The 6,467-nt window shown below is 44.5% G+C and overlaps 1 pseudogene; it reads right to left on the bottom strand.

The window, feature by feature from the left end:
- Nucleotides 1–4,011: 4,011 nt before the first annotated feature.
- On the bottom strand, nucleotides 4,012–5,626 carry LOC144308253 (splicing factor 1 pseudogene; annotated as a pseudogene).
- Between the last annotated feature and the right edge of the window lie 841 nt (nucleotides 5,627–6,467).

Below are 6,467 nucleotides of genomic sequence, written 5' to 3'. Positions count from 1 at the left end.
TTCTAGAAAAAGCAAAACTATCAAGACGGTAAAAACATCAGTGATTTCTAGGGGTTGGGGGAGGAAAAGGTGAATAGGCAGAGCATAGAGGATTTTCAGAGCAATGAAACCACCCTATAACATTATACTATACTATAATGGTGGATCGTGTTATTATACATTTGTTCAAGCCTATAGAATACACACCAAGAGCAAACCCTAATGTAAACCAGGGGCTCTGGATGATGACAATGTATCGTTGTGGGTTCATCAGTTATAACAAATGCAGCATTTGTTATACAAAGGAGCAAAGGTGCTCCTTTGATGGGGGGATATTGATAACGTGGGAGGCTCTGCACGTATGAGGGCATAGGTTATACAGGAAATCTCTACCTTCTGCTCAACTTTGCTGTGATTCTAAAATTGCTCTAAAAAATTAAAAAAAAAGATGAAGGCATTTTGAGAGCAAGTTCAATGTAATTTTAGAGGACACCAGTGCATTCCTGTCCAAGACATGAGGTGTACCAGCATTATGGTCATCTGTAATGGATGAACCACACTGAAACAAGACAGGTATTTCCCATTCAGGATGGCCTATTCCTTGCCAGATCACATTGGAAGAAAAGGAGAGAACTGGGACTACTCCATGTGAGAAAGAGAACATGAGAATCATTCCCAAATGTCTGATGGATCACATTTATTCTATATGGCAACATAGGGGAGACAGGGAATGTTAGAAGGGGGCATATTTCCCAACATTTGAGAAAGCACTTATAAGCAGGATGTGCATCTAAATAACAGTGTTGAAAACTTATTCTGTATCATGGAATTTCTCTTTTAATCCTTACTCCATTGTATGAGGTCAGTATTACCATTATCCTCGTATCACACATATAAAATAGATTTGCTGAATTGAATTAAAATAAAATTTATTTAAGCTGCCAAATAAATAAAACAGATTCCCTTCAAGGCAGTAAGTATCCAGTTTGATGCACAGGGCATGTAGCACTGGGTCCCTTCCAGTCTAAAATGCTATAATTCTATTTTTAGATGAATTCAAGATCACAGTATCTCTGTTCAGGAAAAGCACGTGAAAATTTGCTATATAGTCATTCAAAAAGAAGCAAGAATGAAGAGTCTCTGTGTAGCAGAGATTAGTCATGTTTTTCTTCCAGAGGCAGCCGCAAATCTATCAACTTGCTGAGCCATCTTGCCCACTGTAGTGGGTGAATTAAATGCCCAGATCCATTGCCTGGTGGAACCCAGATGCCCATGTTTCTCCCACACCAAAGTCTCTGGTGTGGTGACAGTTCAAATGCCATGGCTTCCACCTCTGTTTTCCTGACTGGTCCTCCTACTCCTCAGCTGAGATGGGAGTCTTATCCACCACACATTTGACATTTATGAGCATGTAATATGTGCTAGGTCCCATGTAACTTGTCCAAAAAACCATACTAATAATAAATACTAATGTTATTCCATTTTTTAATTAAGTAAGTTCTATACCCAGCATGGAGCCTGAACTCCTGTCCCCAAGATCAAGAGTCACATGCTCTACCAAATGAGCAAGCCAGGTGCTCCATTGTTCTTGCCATTTTATAGACATAGAAACCAAGGCGTAGCAAGCCTCTGAAGTACCAGAACTACTACAGGCTGGACCTAGGATTCAAACTTGGATCTATTGATTTCCAAATCCATGTTCTTACCCATTATCTCCTGGAACTAGTTCTCTTGGCTAAGACCCTCATATCTTGCCTAAGTGCTACCATGCTTAGGATCATGGATGGATTGATTATCTATAACCATGGAGTTTATCTACTCACAAGAATTGTACATAAAATATCTCAGGGCTGTGCCCCACCAGACAGATTAGATGCCACAGAGAATGACTTCTGAACCAGCAGCAGATCTCCTGGATGTCCTTTGGAGCCAGCCACCAAGACCAAATTGGTTTCTCTTAAGCCTGCTTCCATAGTCCCATATTGCTACATTCCCACCACAAACTAATAAAGATGATAAGGATGGAGGAAAGGGAGAGGATGTGTGAATCAAAAGTGAAATAGTCTGAAATTTTTCACATCCTTTAAGCTCTTGAAATATAACTGAAAGTGTTATCAGAAGTAACTGGGGGAAATTCAGAGTGAAAGTTTATGTGAAGCTTGAAGGAATGGAGAAAGATGGAACAAAAGTATCAGCAGAAATAGTAAAGAAGTAATGATATATTTGATATATAATGACATATGCAAGATACTATTGGAAAAAAGAAGCATATGGAAGAAGGCAATAGCAGGTTACTAAAAGCAAGTGGGCAAGTTTTCACCTTGTGAGGAAAGTCTATGGAGATCCCAAGTAAGCTGTAGACATATTCCCATTTTGAGTACAGCAAATATCTCAGTCCCACAAACCCTGAGCCTAAACTGGGGATCGGCAATGCTTGGTGATTAAAGTTCCCTGGGAAAAGGCTTGGAATAGGCATAGAGGTTTAGTGGGCTTATCCCAGCATCAGACATGGTTACACATCAAGGAGCTGAGTGAGATAGGTGAGCCCTGGGGAAACTTTCCCACATGTGAAGAAGACCTGCAGTTCCCCTGCCTGTTTCTGGAATACTGGAACTCTGGGAATTTGTTGGTCTTGCACTATGAAGACATTCTCAAACCTACACGGCAGCTTCAGGAGCTGAGAACAGCTACCTATAGCAGGATGCTGGAGTCGAGATAAAGGCAATGACCAAGGGAAGATCTCAGGAAATGGTCTGACTGGCCATGCTATATGTGTGCAGCAAGAGAGATGTCAATGGGTGATTCCATCCAGAAGGCCTGTAAAATCTCTAGAGAAGGTCTGTGAAGATATTGAACCAGTTAGTGGAAAGACACAAATGAATACAATTATCATTCAATAGTTATAATGAGTATTGTAAACTCATTATGAGAGTACAAGCCTGTTGACCAACTACATCCTTGTTGTAACTGTTATAATTACTGGCTCAGGGTGGCTTATTTTTTTTTTTTAGGGTGGCTTATTTTTTTAAAATTTTTAAACATTTTGCTCTTGTAGTCAATGGAACATTCCCCTTTAATACAAGGTTGAATCATACTCTGAAAAAAAAAAAAAAAACCCGGAGAAATTTCTGCAGGTAAACCAGTGAAGAGAACACTCATTATATATTACTGTCAACATAATTACTCCATGAAGAGGGAAGGGGAGAAAAAACGATGTAGAATGAAAAACAAGGGGCTCAAGCCCCTAGGCACTGCAGAACATTCAGATGTTTGGGATTAAAATAAAATTTAAAAGGAAACTTACCAGGAAGTAGAGGAACAAATAGAATCTGAGGCACCTTACGTGCTCAGGAAGCATGGAAAGGACTCTCCAGGGTGGCAGACAAGCCAAAGGTGGCTTGAGTGGCCCCATCTACCACTTGCAGGGGTGCCAGGATGGATGTTGACCCCAGACCTGGAAATTAACCCACTACTCTACAAAGGTGGCAGGGACAAAATTCTCACACTACCAAAAAAAAAAAAATCTCATGGCAACCTTGAAAATCTTAGAACCAAAGGACTCCCCTCCCCACCCCGCAACTGGCCTGACATTCATGGCCAAAGCTATGCCTAAAACCCTTTGCCCCGTCCTCTCCTTGAGAGGACGAGAACAAGGAATGGAAAAAAAAAAAGTAAAGGAATCTAATTGCAGCAGAAGATCGAGGAAGAACATCTCATTGGACAGAGTCTGAAGGAAGGAAGAGATAAGAAACAAACGAGAGGGATCCCTGGGTGGCGCAGCGGTTTGGCGTCTGCCTTAGGCCCAGGGCGCGATCCTGGAGACCCGGGATCGAGTCCCACGTCGGGCTCCCGGTGCATGGAGCCTGCTTCTCCCTCTGCCTGTGTCTCTGTGCCTCTCTCTCTCTCTGTGTGACTATCATAAATAAATAAAAATTAAAAAAATAAAGAAACAAACGAGAAAGAAAGAAATTAATACAAACTTCATGATTATGATATGGAGCCAACACATTCAAATTCTGTCCACAAAGTAACTCAGGCTGCTTTGCTGAACCAGTCTGTTCACCAGGGGCGCTGCTGAGGCTGCCTGGAAGGGCCACCAATGGGCTCCCAAAGTCCTCCCTCTAACGGCTTAGGCCATCACCACCACAGGAAAGTATCTTTGCAGCCATGGCAAGGGGCTCCTGGAAGCCATACTGCTGTTGGGCAGACAGGGTGATGGAGGCTGCTGCTGCCATGGGGGAAGAAAGAGGGCATGGTGCCAGCATCACACCCATAGATGGCATCATATCTTTTCCTTGAAGCAAGCAAGAGACCCCAGAACCCACAGGCATACTTCCCAGTTACTGATCCACTGGAAGAGGGCAATGGTACCCAGGTGGGTGGGGCCCTGGTCCATCTGTGGTGGTAGTGGCTGCATTCAAGGAAGTGGGGGTCCATTAAGGTTATGCTGCATGGGATGTCCAGCATGCCTACCTGTCAGGCTGGGTAATGGGTGTGGGAGGCTGTGGGGGCCACCTCCAGGCCCACCAAGACCACCTCTGTGCATGCCATGGTAGGGCCAACTCTCTGAAGTGCCAAAATTCATCATCTAGAGTGGGCAGCTCTGGGTAGTGGCCATGAGAGATGGTGGAGGTGGATTGTTGGTGGGAGCAGCAGGCCAAGGTGCACTGTCCAGGGGCGTGGTGGTGGGCCCAGAGGTAGAGTCCATAGGTGCTTCACCAAGTTCAGCCCTAAGGGACAAAGATTCTTTATCCATCCATGCTTTATCTTGAGCTGACTGGGTGTCATCAGGCCTTTGGAATTTGCAATCAAAAGCTTTGTGACCACACTTGGTGTGCACTGTGGTATTGGCAATGTTGTGAGTCTCTGAGCTCTGCCAGGGTCTTAAGATCCTGTTATCATATTCCTGAAGAGTCCTATTCAGGCAAGCCAACTACCGAAGCTGCATCTTCCATAGATCATCCTGATCTGCAGGGGTCTCAATAGCCTGTTTCTGGATGCTTCTTATCTGTTCCAGGGCTTTCTTCACATTTTCCATGGTGTTGGCAGAAGCTAGGGCATGACATGGCTCACCTTCTCTGGGCAACATCTGGCCATCTTTGCTCCCTGCTTTTCCTTGACAGACCCATTTCCCCCGATCACAATCTTGACATTACATTCCTTCTTTATGTTCCTCAAGATGTTCCCACTGGGCCCAATCAGCAGCCCCCAGAAGTTGATTTCTGGATACTCATCTTGTGGACTCACTACTTTATGGCTCACACATGTTGCTGGAAGTTTGTCATCTGCAGGAGGCTCAAAATCAGGGTTGAGGGCAACCATCTCCGGTGAGATTGTGCTGCTCTTCTTCAAGCGTTTTGCTGGTGCAGAACTCCCAGGTGTTAAGCCTCTTTGCCTCCCTATTGTAGATGGGCTCAGGGTCAGGAGGGGATGCCCAGGTCTCCCGTGCACAGTTTATGAGTCAAGTCTTCCATCTGCAGTTGGACTATATAAGCTCTTTCTTGTTCCCGAGTAAGTCCAGGGGGGATAATTGTAGGCATTCCTGACTCACCATCTTCCATTCCGTTGTACCTTGGTTCCAGTGGCTCCTCTTCCACTTTGTACTTGGGAAGTCTGGCGGCATCGTGGCATTTTCTCTGGTCACCATGGAGCCTCCTAGGCCGGCCAGTGGCAGCTTCTTCTTCCTGAACCTTCAAGGGGAGGGGACCTGACAACATTGCCATGGAGCATATGGAGCCCATTCTCTCACACCTCTGACAGTGGCTACACCAGATGTACCCGGTCCATTTTTTGGAAAATGTTTGCTATAAAACAATAAGCCTCTTGTTGCCTGGGTGGCTCAGTCAGTTACATGTCTGCTTTTGGCTCAGGTCATGATCTCAGGGTTCTGAGGTGGAACCCTGCATCTGGCTCACTGCTCAATAAGGAATCTGCTTGTCCTTCTTCCTGTCCCTCTCCCTCTAACCTCTGCCCTTCTCTTTTGCTTGTGTGCTCTTTCTCTCTCTTTTTGTAAAAAAATATTTTATTTATTTATTTATTCATGAGAGAGAGAGAGAGAGAGAGAGAGAGGCAGAGACACAGGCAGAGGGAGAAGCAGGCCCCATGCAGGGAGCCCAACACAGGACTCGATCCCAGGTCTCCAGGATCATGCCCTGGACTGAAGGCAACGCTAAACCGCTGAGCCACCCAGGCTGCCCCTCCCCTCTCTCTCTAATAAATAACTTTTTTTAAAAAGCAGTAAGCCTCATCATCTATTGTGAGATAATCATAAACTATCTGTTACTAATAAGACTTAAATCCTAAAATATATTGTTTACTGATTATATTCAAATATTCAAAGTTATCCCGATAATAATGATATCAGTACTGCAGCAGACACTTTGAGTGCCCCACCCAAAGCCCTTTGGCCTACACACTATAGGTTGTCTACTGTGAGTAACTGTGACTTTCTGCCTGGGAATGTTTTGCTGGCTACCACAGCATTCAGG

The sequence above is a fragment of the Canis aureus genome, chromosome X, assembly GCF_053574225.1.
Source record: "Canis aureus isolate CA01 chromosome X, VMU_Caureus_v.1.0, whole genome shotgun sequence".
Taxonomy (NCBI): Eukaryota; Metazoa; Chordata; class Mammalia; order Carnivora; family Canidae; genus Canis; species Canis aureus.
The sequence above is the reverse complement of the archived record's forward strand: the minus strand, read 5'-3'. Positions and strand labels throughout refer to the sequence as shown.